The sequence below is a fragment of the Peromyscus californicus genome, unplaced genomic scaffold (assembly GCF_007827085.1).
Source record: "Peromyscus californicus insignis strain IS unplaced genomic scaffold, ASM782708v3 Scaffold_24__1_contigs__length_46423439, whole genome shotgun sequence".
NCBI classification, from domain to species: domain Eukaryota; kingdom Metazoa; phylum Chordata; class Mammalia; order Rodentia; family Cricetidae; genus Peromyscus; species Peromyscus californicus.
Genome location: NW_026294535.1, coordinates 25796689 through 25819463, shown reverse-complemented (window position 1 = coordinate 25819463; position 22775 = coordinate 25796689). Strand labels below are relative to the sequence as shown.

Genomic DNA, 22775 nt, shown 5'->3' with positions numbered 1-22775 from the left:
AGATGGTGCGAGCAGCATCCCGAAGACGCTTACCAGAGGGTTACTGAAGAGCTGAATCGACAGCAGTCATTATCTGTCTCCAAAACCTGCCACAAGGAAACAAACTTGACCCAAATCCCTATCCATTATGCTCTGGCTATGAGCTCCTCAAACACACATCGAACCTAAACACTGACCCACTTAGGTTCTCTCTGAGATCCAAAAAACCCCGTCTCTGGGCATTGCCTATAAAGACATTAAGACACTGACCAAAACCCAGGATGGCAGGGGGACACCAGGATCTACCTGCCAGATCAGGACGGGTCACTGGAGACACCAAGAAGGGCCACTGGGATATGTGGAGAGACAGCATGGGGAAGGGGCGGGAGCGGCTAGCCTGTCAAGGGCAACTCAAGGACAAAGTGGACACTGACAGACTTGGAAAGGCACCTACCTAGATGGAGAGGAATCTGGCGACAGACCAGAGGGGCAAACAAAAGGAGTGAACAGGCTGAGACGGTAGAGCGTGTTTAGATCCTTCTGGAAAGCAGCAGGGTGCTTACACAGGTATGACATGACTCACCTACGGCTCCGTGGACTAGCCGGTGAGAACTTGGGTGAGAAAAATTATGATTCTGTGCTACTGTTAGTGCTTGTAAGTCTACTGCTCTTGACTCCAAGCCAGGAGACCAGTGGTTTCTGCTAGGACTCACAGGTTAGCCTGTAAGCAGCTCCTAAAGGGAGGCCTGGGAAGGCACAGACTCTGATCTCCAAGAAACAAAGACAAGAAATAACCCGAGGACTTCAGGCAGAAAGCTGTCAAAGGACTTGGAATTGATACATGACCAAAACTGGCTTGGGTGGTGTGTGTGTGTGTGTGTGTGTGTGTGTGTGTGTGTGTGTGTGTGCATGCTGGCAATAGCAATTAAGTCCAAATTAATAGGGAATAAAAGTGTTAAGGCTAGTTAACAGAATTGATTATTTGAGTTCAGAAAAAAAGATATAAATCCTAGGCAAATAAAAGGCACAGTCAACATAAGAAATCCAAAAAATGGCACAAAACTGCCCATCAGTCCTAATGGCAAAAAGACTCTCTTAGGAGTTTAAGGGGGGAGGCCTTTCTTAAACCAACAGAGACTATCTTGGTTAATGACAAAATACCAACAACATTGAAGAGTAAAATCAGACTCAAGATAGTAATGTCCTCTACCATGTTCTGGAAGTGCTGGGTAACAAACCAGCTCAAGGGTGAGAAAGGAAGCAATTATCACCATTTTATATGATTTGTTAACTATAAATTTAAAATATTTATCATTAAAGTTCCTGAAGACTTTTTTGTTGTTGTTGAAGGAATGAATACCTTCCCAACACAACAGCAATACACCCTGAAGTAATGCCAACCCTTCAATGCACAAGGAAGGCTAAGAGGCAAGGGAGAAGGCTGGGCATGGTGGCGCACACCTTTAATACCAGCACTTGGGAGGCAGAGGCAGGCAGATCTCTGTGAGTTCGAGACCAGCCTGGTCTACAGAGCAAGTTCCAGAAATGAGTAATCCCATCTTCGGTCTTCTGCTCTGGTAGCAATGTCTAGGCTCATTCCCCAGGATCTAAGCAGCCAACGTCTGTTACCTGAGTGTAAGATTTATCATTGGAAGCTCAGAGTTGGAATTCTAAATCACAGGGTGTGTACGGGTAGAAAGCCAAAGTTGAGGCAGGTAGCCGTGGGCTCTCTGGACACTGGATGTTCTTTGGTTCAAGCTTATTTTCTGAGACCCAGCACCTCAACTACCCTTTCCTCCACCACTTCCTGTATAACTGCAGACCGCCCCCACTGCCAGCAAATGAAAATCAAAGTGAAGAATCCAGTACGTGCTTGATAATGAATCACCAAGATGAGACAAACCGAGAAGCCAAATAAAGTGACCCTCATTAAGCTCTGCATGGTCTTCCCACGGCACATCCTTTTACCTGCTGCCTGGGCACCCATTCCTTCACACATGACATCTCTGAAGGAGAATGAACCTCACATTGCAGGCTACTATCAGAAGGGATTATATGATTATTTACAAACTCTTTAGGACCAGCTGGCAACCAGTCCAGATCTTCCAGATACAGATATTCTAAAAATCCTTAAGCAGTTTTATACCCTTGAAATAAAGGATGTGGAAAATGGAAATCTTATTTGGGGCTGGGAGGATGTTCAGTGGTCAAGAGTGCACGCTACGCAAGTTTGAGGACTTGAGTTCAAATCTCCAGCACTCATGTACAAAGTCAGTTACAGCCATATGAGCACCTGTAACCCCAGCCTTGTGAGGGGTCAGAGACATGGGGATCGCTGGGGCTTGCTGACTGCCAGGTTAGCTTTGGGGTCAGTGAGGAACATGGTCTCCAGGGACTAGGGTGGAGAATGGCAGAGATGACCTACGTGTGAGCCTCTTTCGGGCCTCTGTGGACATCCACACAAGTACCACACAAGTATATGCAAGTACCACACACATAAATACAACTTCACTCTTCTCCAAACTACCTTCTCTGCCACTGAAATCTCTCGCTCCTGTGACAGGTAGTTCAGCCATGGTCAGTGCCCTGTCACCATATCTCAGGGCTAAACTCCAGCAAGTCCCCTAAACAGCAACATCCCATCATAAGAACGCTCTGTCACGTATTTCATGAAAATAATAAACTTAGTTGGGTAGCTTTTAAAAAACAAGATGACATTTCCCCAGATAACTAAATCAATCAACCTGCATTATGAAAAACCTTGAACAACAGAGACAAAAAAGAAAATAAAAACTCTCCCTCCACTTAAACTGCTACTCATGTGGTACAAATCTTCCCACAGGCTTCTCTCTAAGTGGGCGATGGGAGCCCGGCTCGGCGACGTGCTTACGTGGCCTCGTGATTTTCAGGACAAATCCTGGCCCCGGCACAGCACAGACTGTGACTGCAGACAATTCGGCCACTCCTGTCTGTGTAGCTAAATAACCTTTCCTATTAATGTTTGGATGTATTTATAAGTTCCATGGCTCTTTAAATATGTTACTAATTTCCATCCCCAAAATCTTACAGGAGGCGATCTGACAAGGACGCAGATGATGATGATGATGATGATGATGATGATGATGACTACAGTTATTATTTTCTTGAAACACTTTGGGGAAATAATGGTTTCAATGAGCCTCAGTTAGTAGGGTGAATTGTCACAATTTTATTGGCTTTAGGAATCTCTTTATACATCTTCATTTTCCTAGCCAATATCATCTCAATTTTTGTTATTCACATTCTGGGCATCTAAGAGGTTCTTTATATTATGTAAAGATAGGAACGTTTGTGTATCACCTATAGTAAAAATCTTTCCCTAGTTTACATTTTCATTGTGATTCTCAGACATTTTTTTCCTGTGGTTTTATACTATGGTTTCCAACTTAATGATCTAACCAATCATGTATTTCCTATTTTTGCTATCACATTCATAAATTAAATTTATTATATAGTGATCTTGGGATTATTATATAATGATCTGGTTTCTTCTTTCAACAACAACTAACTGTTCTGCATGAACAGTCTAGAGCTGTAATACTGGTGGTAGGCTGTGTGAGCAATGGTGCCCACAAGAACCCAGCACACCTCAAATTCACCCAGGGGATCTACGTTCATCTCCTTACCCTCCATTCAAAACGGTGTCTTCACGTGGGGCATAGTGGCACAGGCCTTTAATCCCAGCACTTGGGAGTCAGAGGCAGACAGATCTCTTTAAGTGCAAGGCCAGCCTGGTCTACACAGTGAGTTCTAGGACAGCCAGAGCTACCTAGTGGGACCCTGTCTCGAAGAAAAGGAAAAAAAAAAGCTCTCTTTATCATGTATTTTTACATGGGCATGTTTTTCACTTTCTATTCTGTCTCACTGATCTCTCTATATAGTGTGCAAGGGACACTGTTTTTACCATTGTGAGTTACAGCGTCTAAGAACATCTGCCAGCTCTGTTCTTATTATTCATTGCTAAATCTCCCTTAGTCATCTCTAGCCAACTTACTTTTCCCATTTGGATTCCTCGGTATCTTTTAACTAACATATAAATTACTTGGAGAAAACTGTGGATATTTGTTAGGGTGTAACCTTGTAAAATGGGGACCCTATCAGCACCTACAAAAGAGGGTTGCGATCTTACAGGTTAGCAGTGAATTGAAACTAAGAACATCAGCGCTCACATGGGCCATGGGTAGACTTCAGCAAACACAGGGAAGCGCACGGGACCGAGGAGGGAAACGTTAAGAGCGAACAGTAACAGTACAGCTCCTTCATGTCAAGTCGAACAATGCGGAACCGAGGAAGTGTGGTAGAGGACTTCATATACTGGTGGGACACAAGGTAAGCGGAGGGACCCGAGGGACATATGAAAGACGAAACACCTTGTACTAAGACTCTCAAGAAGAGTCCAGACAGATCAACGTGGACATGACAGGCACAAGAAGCAGAGTGCTCTGGCGGGAGTCTCCCCTGTCTGCGGTGACTCCACCCTTCTGTGATGAGCACAAACAGAATAAGGTGAACATACACAGGAAGCGTAGGATAGATCCTGGAAGCAACGTGAAAACCAACTAAATAAAAATGTGGAGGAATTTCCCAACAAGTCCTGAAGGTCTTGGGACGGGAAGATGATTCTAAGACTTCAATGGCACTAATAGTTTTTCTAATTAGCTGTTACTGAAATGATATAGGTGCTATTCTCCTTTGAAAATGAGTCATATTCACATCTTCAGCCAGCTTGTTTATTCACTCACTCATTTGTTTAACTGTTCATTTTTTTGAGGTAGGGTCTTGCTGTGTAGCCCAGGCTAGCCTTGAATTTTAGCAAGCCTCCTGCTCCGGCCTCCCCAGTGCCGGTATCTCAGACGTTGCACCATCAGACCAGACTGCCTTGTTTTAGGAATGAATGTGGGGGAAGGTCATTGCATCTCTTTCCACTGTTCAGACAGGTTACTCGGAAGCAAGTCTTGACAGGCGGGGTATTAACTATGCCATTATATTTGAACATACTTTTTGTTAATGGCATTTTCCAGCAACATCTGACTCTTTTCCCCCACTGGCATTTCTTCCTCCTTCTAAGTTACTAAATGCAGCCAAGAGTCTAGAACAGTACTAGTTTTGGGTGGAAACCCTTTCCTCGGTGTTACACACTTCGCACGCTGGATGTTATTGCCCACAGCAAACATTCCAGCCTCAACAGACTTGTCTCAGTGCTTTCCAGTTGGGAGGTAAGTAAGCCTGGGTATTTACAACCTAAAAATTCCTCAACGTGAGTCACACAAGCACAGAGGGAAACAGTCAGCACTAACATAAGGAAGGAGACATCTTAAGAAGAAACTAACAAACAACGCATTGTGGAGAAGCCACTCAGACTCAGATAGCTCTCTGGCGGCTTTTAAACCAGCACAGTAGAAAGCCAATGGCATCAGCCTTTCACAACGACGGCTACGCACGCTCCCAAAGCTGCAAGGGTCGGAGCCATCAAAGACAGCAAAGGTCCTAAAAAAAAAAAAAAAAGCATCTAGCTCTCAAAGTTGCCATATTTATTTAAACAGTCCACTACACACAGCCTTTCCTCGGTTAATGCGATGACGAAATCTAGACCTAAAAGTTCATCTTGAATTTTCTGGTAGCTTGGACACTTTATCACCTGATGCCACGGTTGCCCTCATTTCTTAACTGCAAACAGTACCCCTATCTATCCCCAGTACTTGCAATGACTAAACCAAAGAGCCCCTGGGGAACACCCAGCATGACTGACACACAGCACTCCATCAATATTCCACTGTCGTGATTACTGTAACTGCCACCAAAGAACACTGTTGTCCACCTAAGCATGGCGACAGTAATACTACTACTACCAGCTTCAATTTCTAGACTTGCGTTCAATGCGTTTCAACTGGAATCATCTCTTGACCTCTCTTGTTAAATCAATCCACAAATGTCCAGTTCTTCATAGAGTGAGCGCTTCCTATTGATTCGCTGAGTGGAAAGGTGTCCCAGAGTCTTGAATGTAAAATGTAAAACCCAGGTTCTAAGAGCGACAGCTCAGTGGAGTCGGCGCTTGCTGAACAAGCATGAGAGTCTGAGTTCGGGCCCCCAGCACCAACGTAAAATCTGGGTGCGGGGGCACACAGCTGCAACCTCGATGCCGTGGTGTGTGTGTGTGTGTGTGTGTGTGTGTGTGTGTGTGTGTGTGTGTGTGTGTGTGTTGGGGAGGGGGCGGATCTGGAGGAGGTTGGCAGACCCTGCGAGCGTTCTGGACAGTCCAACCAAAATCAAGGAACTCTAGGTTCGGCCAGAAAGCCTGAAGTCTGTCTCAAAAAATAAGGGCAAAGCGACAGAGACAACCACCCCAACATGGACTTCAGACCTCCACACATTCACACAGACACTGTCCACACACAAACACAAAAGTTGATTACAAGTTTTTAATTCCTTCGTTTTCAACAGTTTCGCCCCTTGACACAGGGTCTCACTATGTCCCCAGGGTTGGCCTTGAGATCCTCCCAACAGGTCAAGAGTAGAGAGCACACCATGTGCCCAATTCAGCGGTTTACACTTTCTACAGCCCTCTTTCCTTCCAAGTTTATAACCCCGTATTGTCAAATGATTCAATATTCCGCAAGGCAGAGAACTGACCCAAGGCTGATTTAGGGTCCTTCAGACGCTACTCAGCAATACCTAAAGAAACAGGAACCTAATAAATATGAATGGATATTCCCTGATTTAATACTTCCTAAGCTCTTCGCATAAAAAACTTAAATGCCTGTAATATAAAATGTTTGCTTATGAATTCCTTCCTTCTGCCTCGGAATATAAAATAAAACCCTTCCTTCTGTACAAAGAAATGCCTTCTGAACCTAAGTCCGTGTTACCCCGGGCCAATTTCACGGAGGCCTCACAGGACAAACTGGACATGCAGCCTCTCACACACAGCCTGAGTGTGCAGAAAGGGCGCTCCCAGAAGTCACTTCTCAGAGTAGAAGCAGTCAGTATGAATCACTGCAGACTCCATCACATTGGCGGGACATAATCAGATCATCCAAGTCAAGCTGCAGCTCCAAATTTGCTGCAGGAGCCCTGACACTTTACGCAAGCCCAGCCGCGCCAGTTTGGGTGGGAATCTTTGGGAAAACACTAAGAACTGCCCGTGTAGGGGGACAGAGAAGGTTAAGCTGCTAGCAGTGACGGGAGAGTACCGCATGCTGAGATTCCTCCAAGCCCGTATGTTTTGCTGAGGATTCAAAAAATATCTGGAACACCCACTGGCAGGATAATTTGTATACATACTTGGGCAGAAGGGATGACAGCACAGGATCCATGGGAGCTTAGCAATCACCCCGCGAATCACACGGATGCTTCTGAAAACAAAACCAAATGGTTTCTGACTCCTTTTGGGCAGAGCTATTGAGAGAACACCACCATTTGGTAAGGATTACTCGGGAGAGGTCGTCACAGGGAAGGGGTCCTGCCAGCACAGCACAAATCTCTCCCCTTTGGTTTGGGGTTTATGTGGTGGACCAGCCCCGACTTTTATGACCCAGGGTACTCTTGAGTAAGGAGAAGTGAGAAATATTAGCTAGAAAGAGATACCTAGATGATGAGAGGAAAGACAGAAACACAGGATAGCCTCGGGAGGGCCTGGTTCCTTATCCACTGGCCCAGAACTTTATTCCAAAGGGCTTTTTATAACAATGCCAAGGGGAGGGGCAAAAGACCTCCCCCCACCCCAGCACAGCCCAGTGTAGACCCTTCCAAACACCTGGTACCCAAGCCCATGGTTCAATCATCCTCTTATGCAGTCCCGCTGCGTAAAGCCGCTAGGAAACCTCAGTGGGCTCCAACATGTTTATGCTGTTTCTCCTCAGCCTTTCTCCCCTTACTCTCGAGGAGCGTTCTTGTTTAAACCTCTTCTCAAGGTCCCTTCACACATCCATCTGAAAATGCGTAGACCTCATGGAAGCAGTCATGCATCCTAATATGTCCTGCTACTTAGTTTAGAACAAACCACAACTGGCTTAGAGTGGTAACCCTGCGCTTAGCACAGAGGCTACCGCCCAAAAGGTCCATCAGTAGTATTAAGGAATTGAATGAACAACGTCACAAATAAAATCATCTATTAATGCTTTACAGTTGCCCTGCTCCCATGTAGGAAAGGCCCCCTTGCTCGTTTCTATAGAATGAAACACAGTCCCTGTGATAGTCTCAAACTGTCAACATCACACAATCCCGGAATTAAGAGATTAGGGTGGGCTGGGGATACTCCCGTGGGGGATTATTTTCATTAGTGGGAAGACCTGCACACTGTAGGAGGCACCATTCCCTGGGCTGCAGATCCTGGACTGTTTCAGAATGGAGAGAGTAAACTGAGCTCTCTGCTCCTGACTGATGGTGGAATGTGGCCGGTTCCCTCAAACTCCAGCCACAATGACTTCTCTGCCATAGTGGAACGTTGTAACCTGGAACTATGAGCCAAACAAACCGTTTCTCCCTGAAGTTGCCTTTATCAGTCTTTTATTACAACAGAAAAAAAAAACAAACTAAGTTTGCTGTGGGATAATCCTTCTGAATAATAAAGTTAATTGGCCTATAGCAAGGCAGGATTAAAGTTAGGCGGGACAGTCAAATTGAGGACTCGGATGAAGAAGGGCGGTGTCGGGAGAAACACCAGGAGATGCCCAAGAAGCAAGATGCTGGAGGACAGGGAAAGTCATGAGCCATGTGATAATACATAGATTAACAGAAATAAGTTAATTTAAATGTACAAGCTAGTCAGTAATAAGCCTGAGCTATTGGCTGAGCATTTTGTAATTAGTATAAGCCTGTGTTTATTTGGGACTGGGTGGTAGGGATGCGTAACGCCTGCTTACATAAGTTCCCAATCCTCCCTTTTCTTCCATCCCTCACCCGGCAGATGCAAAGACTTGGCTACATTTGCCGAATCTTCTTTCCCTGTCCCAGGCTTAGACCCATGCTGAGACCAAGAACATAACTACAGAGAATCTGCCTCTCTAGCTGCCCTTCCCCGGATACTTAGCCCTCTGACATACGAGGAGAGAGAACCCCTAGAGGAATGGGCATGCCAGTAAGAAAGCCCTGGAAGAGTTTGCAGTGGGGATCTCTGATGGGTGCTGTGTCTGTGGCCCCACCCGAGAGTGTGAGATCAGAAAGAAGTGCAACGTGTGTCCTGTTACCCTGGAAATAACTAGATACTAAATGAAGTGGAAAAAGAAGCGGAAAATTTCAGTCCAATTCTATGTAAGCAGTATACAATGTACCCATCATTTCATGTTGGATCCTCAGTTCATCTTCATTATGTAGCATTAAACCCTCTGTGTGTCCTTCATTCTTAAGCAAGGCAACTGACTGCTAAAGCTTTTCATCGTTTGCGAAGTTCGTCCATAACCATAATGGGCTTTGATCAAGCCCACCCCGACTCCCTCCCCTCCAACTCCTCCTACACTCCCGCCACCACTTGCCCCTGCAATGTCATATGTATTCTTAGTGCCGTCAGCATGCACATGGCTGCAGGGCCATACACGGGAACACAGGCAGCCTCTCAGGGCCACATGTGAAGAAAATGTAACACACACACACACACACACACACACACACACACACACACACACACACGGAGCCATCAACTGTCAATAGCTTGAAGGACTTTGTGAATCCCGCCCCCATCTATCGTGTTAGAACTGTGATTGGCTGGAACTTGTGTCTGTCTTGAGCCTGCAGCCACAGCTACTGTGAGTCAGCTCATGTGTGCAACTGCCCGGTCGTCTGGTTCATCATCTTTCCACCTGCTCTTCCTCCATGATTCCTAAACTCTCAATCACACAGCCCGGTCCAGAGGCCCTGATTACCCTTCTGTACCCACTTGGAGGAAGCTACGGGACAGGCCCATGTCACTTCACTAATAAGCAATGGGACTGGGACTTAAATGCAGAGCAACCTGGCTGGAACCAGTACTTAACTTCTAGACTGTATTTACTGCTTTATGATACTAGGCTTGTTCCCAACTCTAGCCATCGCAAACACAGCAGGTGTCTTATATAATATGCCATTATGTGAAATGTGAAGAAAGGCGTCACTGAAGTCTAAGACAACCATCACTTAAACCTTCAATGCACAGCTGCTTAATAAAGGAAATGGTCTAAGAAAATGCATGACTCTTGAAATCTGTCATTCTCAAAAACCTATTTCTAATATGGAAGAAATCAAGAGCTAACAGCATAATAAGCAAGGCATGGCGTCCCACACCTATAATCCCAGCACTGTAGAAGCAGAAGCAGGAAGCACTTGAGTTCAAAGCCAGCCTGGGCTACAAAGCAGCGAGTTGGAGGACAGCTTAGGACACACAGTGAGACCCCTCAGGAACAAACAATCGAAAAGCGAGGTCTTGTGGTTGAAGAAATTTTTAATAAGGGAGACTGCTTTGCCAACCAAAGCACAACAGAACCTCTGCAACAGTTTGCCAGTACCCGCCCAAACAAAATACCACAGGTATGAGGCAAACCACAGAAATTTATTTTCTTGCCGTTCTGGAGGCTCAAAGTCCAAGATGAAAGTCCAAGAAGGTGCGAAGCCTCCTGAGGCCTCTCTCCTTGGCATGCAGAGGTTTCCCTGCAGCTGGCACGGTCTTGTCATTGACCGTGTGCGTCTTTGGGATTTGTATTCTCTTTCCACCCTCTGCCCCTTCTCTCAGTACTTAGGGCATATAAATCCAGGGGTACAAAACAGTCTATAACAACATGCATCAGCTGCTCTTACTGGAGCCCGGTCCTAGAACATGGAACACTGTATTTGTCAGAAGCCACCACAGAGCCCACAGTGATGTGAAGTTATTTCTCCATTAGGGTCAACTACGCAAAAGAAAACAGTAGGAGTTCTTCATTTGAGACTCATGTTGGTAACTACAAGGAGGGCTTAAAAATCTTGGTAGGGCCGGGCGGTGGTGGCGCACGCCTTTAATCCCAGCACTTGGGAGGCAGAGCCAGGTGGATCTCTGTGAGTTCGAGGCCAGCCTGGGCTACCAAGTGAGTTCCAGGAAAGGCGCAAAGCTACACAGAGAAACCCTGTCTCGAAAAACCAAAAAAAAAAAAAAAAAAATCTTGGTAGGTAGGGCCCAAGAAAATGCCCTTATGGTTCTTGTTCAATAAATTACATCAGAGTCAACGCACAATCTGCATTATGGAGTGGTTTTCTCTACAGCACTCAAGAACAAGACTGCTGTGTACGTTTGCCTCACCAGGGCCTTGCGAACTGATCTGTCTGCATACAGCACTTACTCAGTAAATGCCAGGGTGAGGAGAGAGGCAGAGGCGAGCAAGAGGGAGTGGAGGGGGAAAGACATCTATCCCCCTTACAGTGCAGTACTTCATCCTTACATGTTTTGGGTTGGGACTCTGTGGACTGACACAAAACAATATTTTTAAAAAGTATGAACATACACAGAAGTTTAAGATGTAACATAAACCTTGACCGTTTCTTGGCCCCATGCCACAGCTCGTTAAAGTTGAGAGCAAGAACACGTTCTGTGTCAAATACACACACACACACACACACACACACACACACACACACACACACACACACACACAAATGATCACACTGATGCTGTTGGAAAGAGGAACTGTTCACACAACACATCACTGCCAGGAGTCCACTCGGAATTTTGAAATTCTTTAGGGTTTGGATACTTAAGGACGGAACCCAGGCCTAGACTATGATTTGAAGTCAGCTAAATCTGCTGGTTTTGCATGCCAATTTTATTAAAATGTATCTCCCCAACAAAAAGCTGTCATAAAACACAGAATTTACATATAATATCTATTTCTTCTGGAACCCTAGGTATCCAGAAACCACCCTGTGCAGGCTCAGCTCAGGGTTTATTTACATCTGGGAGTCAAGTCTACAGAGGTAAAAGAGGAAGCAGGCAAAGTAAGCGATAGGGATCGGTGCATTCCTGTGGTCCTCAGCCATCAGGGGAAGCCATGACTTGACATGGTGAAAAGAAAGCAGGGCCCACACAGCGGGTACTCAACCATCGGAAAACATTTCCCGGCCCTGGACTGAGCAGCACTGTTAGCGGATCACGGCTGGTCCTTCCTTCTCACACACTTAATCCGGTCTGAGGCAAATGCTACTGAGGACAGCAGTACACCCATCGACTCACGTGTCAAGCCAGACACTAAAACACAACAGTCATTTAGAAGGAAAACATTCCTTTGATGCAAACATGCTTATTATGTGGTTTCTCCTCTTTGTCACTGAAATTTCAGATTTGTCTAAATTGCCAAACTCGCATTATCGTCAGGTTTTAGTTTGTCTTAAAAGGACCCACAGTTCCCGACGTCATGTCAGAAGGACAAACTAAGACTTTTACAATTAAAAGAGAGAGAAAAAACCAAAACGTTTTCAGAAAGTTAAGCTAATTTGTCTTCATTTTAACATTTAGTGGAAAATACTCTTGGATAGCATTCTTTGCAAAGCCCTTTAAAGAATGATAATAATATGGCTTTTGCATTACACAGCTCAGATCAAATTATATGCCTAACAATTGCAACCATGAAGTATTCATTTACATACCTTCCCTCAGTGTTCAGAACTGGGACCTTCCATTTAAAAATCACTCAATGGGAGATTTAAATGGGACACTGGGTAACACACTGCATGTCTTAATACATCACTTGCTTTCCTGTTGTCTTTATCAAATAACCAGGAAATAATGCCTTTCTTCAGAAAGTTTAAGAAAAAAAAAAAATCCTATTACTTACGTAAGACAGCTGAGAAGGGAGGGAGCAGGAGAGAGAAGGGGGCAGAGGCTATCTACAAAGATAGGCTTATTGCTGTTTTTATTTTGCTAGTAAAAATATTTTCAATTTAAAACAAAAAATACTAAAAAAAAAAAAAAAGAAAATGCTATGTGGCCTCAAAATGAAACTTAGAGTTCCCTTAGATTATAAACCAACAAGTCCACTTGTCCCAGGGCCAACAGTTCTGAAATAAAAGATGGAAGTTCTCAATACAGGCCAAAAGAGGCAGTAACTCAAAGACTTCTCAATTTTTTTTTTTTGTAGGAAATAAATTTAGATATCAACTCACTAACTCATGGCAGTTCTTAAAAAAAAAGATACTTTTATATTCTAAGCACCATGTCTATAAAAGCCAATTTCTTTCTTCCTTTTTTTTTTTTTCCTTTGAGACAAGGGGTTTTTCTATGTAGCCGTGGCTGTCCTGGAACTCGCTCTGTAGACCAGGCTGGCCTTGAACCCAGAGATCCTCTTGCCACTGCCTCCTGAGTGCTGGAATTAAAGGCATGTTCCACCACTGCCCAACTAAAAGCAAATTTCTTTATGAATAAAAAAAAAAGACATCTCTTCCACATCACTGTGAAACAGAAAATGAAGGTAGAGCTTCCAATCTGATTTCTAGGGTTAAAAAGCTGTATAGTGCCCAAAAGATCTGTACAGAATATAATAACAAATATTTTTGAAGAAATTCAAAGAATTCAGGTACACTGTTTATTCAACTGGCTACTGGGTTATTAGGACATATTTAGGCTCTCGGAACTTAAGTATTAAAAATAAATGACAAATCACAAATGACCTTTCAGTTGGGTCTGGTGGCTCGCACTCAGTAACCCTAGTTACTCAAACCCTATTTGAGAGGCTGAGGCAGGAGGATCTCAAGTCCTAACTCTGTTGGGATTAGAGTTCCTTCACGTCAGCCTGGGCAACTTAGAAACCTTGCCTCAAAATAAAACCTGGGGTTTGTAAATGTGTGTATCATGTCTACATTATCACATAAGACATTACAAAATGTGTTTAGCAGATTCTTCTCCGCGCTCATCTCGCCATCCTGTAACTTAGACCCCAGTTCATGGGCCACTTTCATGTCCCATGTGTCCTTCTGTCCTCCTCCTCCCCCACTTCCTCATCACCTATTTTTACCTCTGTCTGTCTCCTTGCTAGTTTAGGCTTTATCCATATTTACACTCATTTACATACATATATGTATGTACACTTCACAAGCTCAGATCTGCATATGAGAGAGAACATACAGTTTCTGCCTTTCTCAGCTTGAGTCAGATCACACCTAACAGTATACTTTCCAGAATCCCTTAATCCCCTATAACTTCCATAATTCCCTTTCTCTTTAAAGCTAAATGAAATTCCAATGTGCGTGCATGTGTGTGTGTCGTGTGTGTGTGTGTGTGTGTGTGTGTGTGTGTGTGTACCATATTTTTTTTATCTACTCATCTGTTGATGGACATCTATGCTGCTTCCAATTCCTTTGGTATTGTAAACAGGGCAGAAATAAACAGGGATGTGTGTCTTTGTGGTAGGATACGGACTCCTTTGTCTATGTATACGGTCAACGGTGGTATACCTGGCTCATATGGTTTTTCTCCTTTTAATTTCTTGAGGTACCACCAAACTGGTCTCCACAACGGCTGTACTAGTTTGCACTCCCACCAGCAGGGAACTAGGGTTCCTGTTTCCCCACCTCTGCCAGCATTTGTGGTCAGATTTCTTGACGCTGGCCAAGATTTTTTGATGGCAGCCATTCTTACCAGAGGAAGGTGGTGTCTCAAAGGTGTTTTAATTTGCAATTTCTTGGTGGCTATGAATCAAGATAACTCAGTGGTAAAGCAGAGAACAATTGTGTAGTTAGAAGTTTTCCTGTGCCCCTCCTGGCCCGCGGTGGAGACAAATCTCTCCCACTCACATCCCCCAAGTAAACACACAGAGGCTTATATTAATTATAACTGCTTGGCCATTAGCTCAGGTTTATTACTGACCAGCTCTAACACTTAAATTAACCCATAATTCTTATCTATGTTTAGCCATGCAGCTTGGTACCTTTTCTCAGTTCTGCCTTGTCATCTTGCTTCCTCTGTGCCTGGCTGGTGACTCCTGGCTCAGCTCTACCTCTTCCCAGAATCCTCCTCTCTGCTTACCCCGCCTATACTTCCTGCCTGGCTATTGGCCAATCAGCGTTTTATTTATCAAGCAATCAGAGCAACACGCATTCACAGCATACAGAGCTACATCACCCATCACAATTGTATGGTAGTCATGAAGTCCAGGTTCAGTTTCATCAAGAGTGACCTACATCATGGATAGCGCAACGACTGTAATAGAATGCCAAACTACTAAGACTGCATCACTATCAGTATACAATGCATCCGAGGGCACTGTGAAAACATGTCTGGGCTACCAGTGGTGGGAAACTGGGAATATGTGGATATGGCACAAACTGAATGCTGCAGGGAATAGAACAAAGCCGAATGAAATGTTAATTTGTCTTAAATTATTATCAAAAGTCTGTTGGGGGTGGGGAGAGGGGTAACTCAGTCGGTCAAGTGCTTGCCATGCCAAGATGAGGTTCCCCAGGACGAAAGGGGAAGCAGTGAATTCTGCAAGAAACAAGGAGTGAACGTCCACGCACAAAGCAGGGGCTTTCCCAGTCCCTTCCCCACGTGGTCCAAACCACCGAAAAAGAGTGTCAAGACAATCAGCTGTCACATCACAATGTTTCTGCCACACTGTATTCAGTAAGTATTTATAATAATGGTTCCTGTCCACCACAAAGCCATACTGCATCATCAAGGGAAGAGCAGGAACCATGAGAGACTGAGGTTAGATGATCAACCTGTCAGACAGGCTCTACTAATGAACACCGAGGTAATTCAATACAGCTTTAGGTCATAGTCAAACAAAATTGGCTTTTCAATATGTACTAGAAAAAAGAAAATAGCAGTCTCCTGAGCCTTTTAACTCCAGGCACTGTTCTTAGCCAGGGCTACATTTAGAGAAGGGTAAGTAAATATCAACCAAGGTACTCTGCAAAAGGCAGCCGGACATGTCCAGGGACACTCCTACAGTGGCAGTTACTACACGGCCAAGTTAAAGCCAGACAGACCCAAACTCCTACCAACTTTGATGATCCCTTCAAGTATCATTCTAGAAACTTTATGAGACTTTTAAATCTTATTAGTTTATCTTTTGTATATGGATGTTTTGCCTACACGTATGTCCGTTCACCATATGTGTGCTTGGTGCTGAAGAGGATACTGAGTCCCCTGGAACTGGAAATACAGACGGCTACGAGCCACAATGTGGGTGCTGAAAATCAAACCCCAGGTCCTCCGGAAGAGCAGCCAATGCTCTTAACTGCTGAGCCATCTCTCCAGTCCCCAGTTCTGCAAACCTTCAAAAAGACTTAAGGATGCAGATCTTTTTGAATTTATATTGACTTCACATAGGCTGGCCAAAGACAATCTTCCTCGGAGACATTTTCCTAAGAGGAGAAAACACTTAGGCAAATTAGGTCTTTGAACTAAGCTAATTTAAAGTAATTCACTTGTCACTGAACTTACGGGGAAGAGAGTTGGAAAAAAAAATCCTAGTGAATATATCACTACAATCAAATTCCCAATATATCTTTCCACCATTTCTAACCTTAGGACTCCTTATAAAATCCATAAGGTATATAAAATGACTTTAGATTTTAGGCAAACAAATGGCCAATAAATTAGGTCTGCTGTTTGGGCATCTCTCTCAGAAAGGTACTATGCCCAGGGTCAGGGGGCACCCAAAACTTTCCATGTGACAAGACAGATTTGTGGTGCTCACCTTTCACTGGCTGAGGACTCCATCAATGAAAAGAGGCAAATAGAAACCCCAATACTCGTTAAGTTCCCAACAGTTCTCATTTTTAGTTAAAGTCAGAAGTCACTGCAATAACAAAAAAGCCAGGCACACACACACACACACACACACACACACACACACACACACACATTTTCATGCATATCACACACATACCCACCTCCTGGTTAATGTCTTACACTATGCACAGACACACACATGTGCATGTGTATCACACACATACTCACCTCCTGGTTATATGCTTTACACGTCTATGGTTTGTGTTCTCACAAAGCAAAGGATGTTTAACAACTTTAAATGTACACTTCTCTAGAATTCCAGAAATCCCCCCCCCCACATCTGCATTATCATAACAAGTAGGAATTTGGTAAGACTGAGGGGAGGTCAGCTATTCATGTTTTAAGTGTGCTTTTAATTTCCTTGCGACGTGGGGCTCTAATAGTGTCGCTTGGGAAACAGAAGGCTGAGTGTGCATCTGGGGGGTAAAAAGGAATGTTTTCACAGGCACTGCTGGTAAATAGTACCAGCTCTAGCTGAACCTTCTTTCTGAACTGGACATCAATCAATTACACTTAAATGTCCTTGTTCCACAGAGCAACAGCAGGCCTTACTGTCCCAACTGTGTCTTTGGTTAACAGTGATGGGTTAAACGATTATGTAAAGAATGATCGCTATCCACTCCTTTTTTTTGTATTTTCACCAAAATCCATAGATCCAAGAGGTCGTGTTTAACTCAACCAGTAGTCAAAACGCTCAGAAAGTGAGTCCTTCAAACTAGACAGTCCAGAGGCTGACTAGTACACTGCCTGCATTCATTTGGACCTATGCAAACATCCAATTTGCAAGTTACAATACCCGTGTTCTAAGGAAGAGAAACAATTCGTGGGGCCCAACACAAAGCATTCATGCCACCGTACAAACGATGTCCACGGTCTGAAAGAAAAGCACACTGTCATCAAAAGAGAGGAAACTGGCTAAAGAACAATGGTACAAAAGTTGCATTTGAAACTTTTACCTTGTCAGCCGGGACCAGATGGTAGTCTTCCATGTTTTAGTTCAGACCCTGTACATGGAGCTACCTCATCGGGTGTTCAGTCTAGATCAGGCCAGAAGATTAGACTATTCCCATACCTAGGCATCAAAACGACTCAAGTGATGCTGCAAACATCAACAAAGAAAGGTATCATTCCTACTATTCAATTCCTTGGTACCTCCTATAGGAACACGGAGGATACAACACAATCAATATTTAAAATCTGTGCTACAGAAGGAAAGAAATGTGTTCATCAACCCACTGAAGTGTAGACGAACCACCAAAGTGGAAGTGGAAGATGATTCAGCACCAAAGAAGGAAATTCTGCCATGTCATCATAGGACTAAGCCTTAGAAGACACTGTGATACATGAAACAAGCCAGTCATAAAAGGAAAGGCAGCCAGACAGGGGACAATCCCACTTTTGGGAAGTACCTTGAGAAATCACGGTGACAGAGACACAAAGCAGAATGGTGACTGCCAGAGGGTGGGGCTAGGAGTAAAAGCACACCATTCTTGAGTTCATGGATTCCGAGTTTCATTTTGAAAAGATGAAAACGCGCTGCAGACAATGTGATGTCTGCACCATGTACATATGTACTTAATGTATGTGCCTAATGCCACCGAATGGTGTAGTCTATATCATGTATACTTTGCATAAACAAAATCCAAGAAAAGATGAAAGCAATTATGCTTGCAACCCCTGTTAGAGACCCTGAAAGTCTCAAGAGTGTATATGGAATTTAAATATTTAATTTAGTAAGTAATTCAAAGACCTTCATTGGCTAAATGTACCTTGCATTACAGACTACAAAGTGAGTGTGAGAATTCGAGCTCATTAATGGAAAACTTTCCACAGAAATCACGGTGAGGCTTTTGTATGAAGAGGCTTCCCATCAGCGACTCTGAGGGTACAAGTCTTTTCAAGAGACCCTTGGAAGGAGTTCAATCATCAAATAGATAAAAAAAAAAAATCCAGTGTATCACGAAGTGGCTTCATTTTCCAACCTCTATATTAACCTATGCCTGAAATGCATTGTAAAAGAATGCGTGTTTGGCAACAGATCGTCCCATCAGTCACCATCTGAAGACCTTTGGCTGGGACACAACGCATTCCTGGGAGGATTTCAATCAGTTTGTGAGGGACTGAAACCTGGCTTATAAACACAGGGCCGGGGCTAGGACTCCACAAAGAGCTTCCTTCCAAACAACTTACACGATTCCATCGTGAGTTTTTTCATACTGTCCACCTACCAGTAAAGGAACAAAATCATACAAAATCTGAATTCAGCACACGGACTGGGGGGTTGGCTACACATGTCTTATGTTGGCCGTACCCGTCTACCGTGATAGAGCACTTTAAGTCACATTTCCACTTTCAGCCAAAAGATACGGAGAAGGTGGGGGTGGGGATGAGCAGGGAGAGACCAGATCACACATCTGGCTATAGGAGCACCTGCTCCAATGCATTTAAACCCTAACTGTTCTACTTTTGAGGGACAGTTCTCCTCTGCTAGAATGCAAGATAGGTTTTTTTGCTGCAATTTCAAACTCCTTAAATATTTTTCATTTGAGGATTTTTGTTTGCTTGTGGCTGAGACAGTTTGATACTACCAGGCCAGGCTGGGCTGGAACGCCCAGATCCTCCTGGCTCAGTCTTCTAAGTGCTGGGATCACACGTGCACACGCCGTCACGTGGGCTCGTTAAGTTTGTCCGTTTGGGGGGACCACACCTGAGCACACCTGAGTCCTCGGGCTTGTGTGGCTAGCACTACGCTGGCCCGGCTCCTTCGCCGCCAGCTCCTTGGCTTTCTTTGTTAAAAGTCTGAGGCCTCAATTGTAAACAACGGGACTCCGTGACTTTGGCCACTTCTATTTTAAACGCACACAAATCTGACGGCAACTGTGATAAATCACAGCAAAGTCAACCACCACTGGGAATACTGTTTCAATGAGATGCGACCTTACTAATAACCACGGAGTCGTCCAATCAGCTTAGCTCATACAGTGAATCACCTAAAACAGCTGTTGAAGGATGGGGGCGGGAGGCTGTGCTTAGTAGGTAAAGCGCTTACATCACAAGCTCGGACCTGAGTTTGGAACCTCAGAACCCACATAAAAAGCTGGACACAATGCTCCGCACTTGCAATGTAGCTGTGAGGAGATGGGAGGACCCCTGGAAGCCAGCAGGCCGCCTTCTGGGTTTAATGGTAAAGTGTAACACGAATCTTAAAAGGTCTTATTATAAAAACAAACCCGGGAGCCAGATATTGGGGTGAACGCTAGAAGATCAGAGAAGCAGAACAAGCCATATCCAACCTCACCTCGCCAAGTTCTCAGCTGATTTTATTTCCTCAAACTGGAAGCCTCTGTGTCCTCATCCGAATGGTTCTCAGCTGAACTATTGCTCAAAAGCCTAAAAGCTTAAAGGGGGTTCTAGTTCCTGGTCCTCACACCTTATATACCTTTCTGCTTCCTGCCATCACTTCCTGGGATTAGAGGCATGTGTCACCATGCCTGACTGTTTCCAGTGTGGTTTTGAACTCACAGAGATCCAGATGGATCTCAGCCTCCGGAATGCTAGGATTAAAGGTGTGTGTGCCACCATTTTCTGGCTTCTATATCTAGTGGCTGTTCTGTTCTCTGACCCCAGATAAGTTTATTAGGGCGCACAATATATTGGGGGACACAATATCACCACAGTGAAGTTCTAGGCCAATTAAAGATCCCATCTCTAATAAAAAAGGGGAAGGTGTCTCAAGACTGATCCTTCACACACTAGGCACACATGTACCCACACCCACGTACACAAGTGTGCACGCACACAGCTACTAAGAATCTGGGCATAGAAAAATTTAAACCAAAACAAAACAAAAAGCCAAAAATGAACTGGCAACCCTTGAGAAGGACAGAGTAAAACCAAGATTCTTATAAAAAAAAAAAAAAAGTCCTTTGGCTCAGAAATACAGTATCCCAAACGAGTGACAATCTACCCGTGATGCTGGTTGGCATCCATGTGCTTAGTACAAATGCCCGGCTGCGTGTGATTTCACTTCAAATTTATAGGGAGTACAAATACTATTTCACCAAAGGGAAGTGAGAGGCATGGACAAAGCAACTCAAAGTCATGTGATCAATAATAATAATAATAATTGGGCAGAAATGTAACTAACTTGTTTTTAAACGGAGGAGGTGCATGCTTCCACAGAGGCAAGATTCACATCGATTCTGAAACAATGTCTCAAGAGACAGCTCTTTTGTCCCCTATGCAAGAACCACGTGTTACTCTCTACCCAGGAACCAAAGGTCTGCAGAGCTGGCTTTCCTTGTTGGAAAGCAGCTCCAAAAGCGAGCCCACCCCATCCCACCCCACCCCCACGGGAAGAGGCGCCCCCATCTGGGGGTGGCACTTCAACGCCTGCCTTCTGTTCAATAACTCTTTCAGCTTGTTGCCGTGCCTGGTACTCAGGGAAAAGTGAAGGAAGTGGAAAGGATTTGATAATGACGTCATGATGCCCTACTCCCACCCACCCCCACCCCCCACCACCCAGCATTATAAGTTTTTGACGGGATTGCCCAGAAGCTTGATATAAAATGAATCAAACCTTTAAACAAACTCCAGTTTAGGGATCTGTATTTATGAGCAGGCCTTGAGCTACAGTTGTCCTTACCTGGCGACAGTTCCCCAACCTCCACCTCCACCTCCACCTCCCCTCAGCCCCCCCAAATCCACCTCCCCTCACCACCACCCCCCAAATCAGCTCCAAGCCTACTCTTATCTCTCCTGACTCTCCACACATTCAAGCATTAGGGTGGACATGAGAAAACAGCTCCGCATCTGAATATGAAGATGAGATGGGCAGAATGGCAGAAAGACAGCCTAGAGTCTCCTCTTCGAGTCAACGGTAAGGATGAGCATATGCACCTGAGGACACACTCCTAGGCTGAGAGGAAAAACCACCTGTAAACAGGCTTTTGTCCTCGTAATAAAGTCCATGTTTTCAACTGTGCAATCAAGTTGCAAAAAAAAAAAAAAAAAAAAAAATTCACACAAATAAAAAAAGGAAAAAAAAACCAACTCATATTGTTTCTCTTTTAAGTCAGGTTGCACATGGGTGTAGCTGGCATTTATAATCATCCTGGGACCCACAGCCAGGGGCTGGCCACATCTGTGAGGGAGTAAACGTAAAGAAAATTCATACAGGCAACATGGACTTGTCCCCAAAATAAACGTGTTAAAGTGAAGCCAAATTTGGGGGGTGGAGGTTGTAAACAATGTGGAAAATGCATGATCGCAGTCATGTAAAATTCTAGAAAATGTGAAAAGTAAGCTACTGTAGCAGACCAGAAGGCTGGGCAGGGGTTGGGGTTGGGTAAGGGGGTCCTGCAGAAGAACCCTGGAAAACCTCATGGGGACTGTCCCTTGAACAGCTCACCTGTAGTGACAGCCTTGTGGTTTTATGTATGTGCTAGAATTAGTCAAAGTGTGCAAATCAATGCAGACTGCTGTGTGCAAACGGGACCTCAATAAAAACCTTAAGACACTTATCGACACACACTTAGTTACCTACAGACATGGAGGTGGCTAACATTCCTAAGAAATACTAAGATGCTTGAAAAGAGGGACCAGAGGGTTGGGGATTTAGCTCAGTGGTAGAGCACTTGCCTAGCAAGCACAAGGCCCTGGGTTCGGTCCTCAGCTCTGGAAAAGAAAAAAGAAAAGAAAAGAGGGTCCAGAATAGGAGCTACACAAAACGCCACCAGCATTTAAGAAAGCAACAAAGCCAAGAGATTAGGAAAGCATCTCCACAGAGCGAGAATTGAAACTCAGACAGCCTGACACCTTTGAAATAAAGGAAAAGGTGGTTTGGGGGGTGGAGGATGGGGGTAAAAATGAAAGCGCTATTCACGGTGTCAACATACGGTGGGCCGGAGTTCAAAGTATAGAAATGAGAGAGAGGAAGAGGCAGGGAAGATGTCAGGAAATGGGCACCAACCAACACATTCTCACCCTTCATCCAATTATCTGTCACTTTGCCTAAATACAGAAGAAA

General features: G+C 44.4%; 1 protein-coding gene across 1 annotated transcript in view; it reads right to left on the bottom strand.

Annotated features, from left to right (window-relative positions):
• Positions 1-22775, bottom strand: part of Pawr (pro-apoptotic WT1 regulator) — an 84632-nt gene that overhangs the window by 31835 nt on the left and 30022 nt on the right. The window lies entirely within an intron of this gene.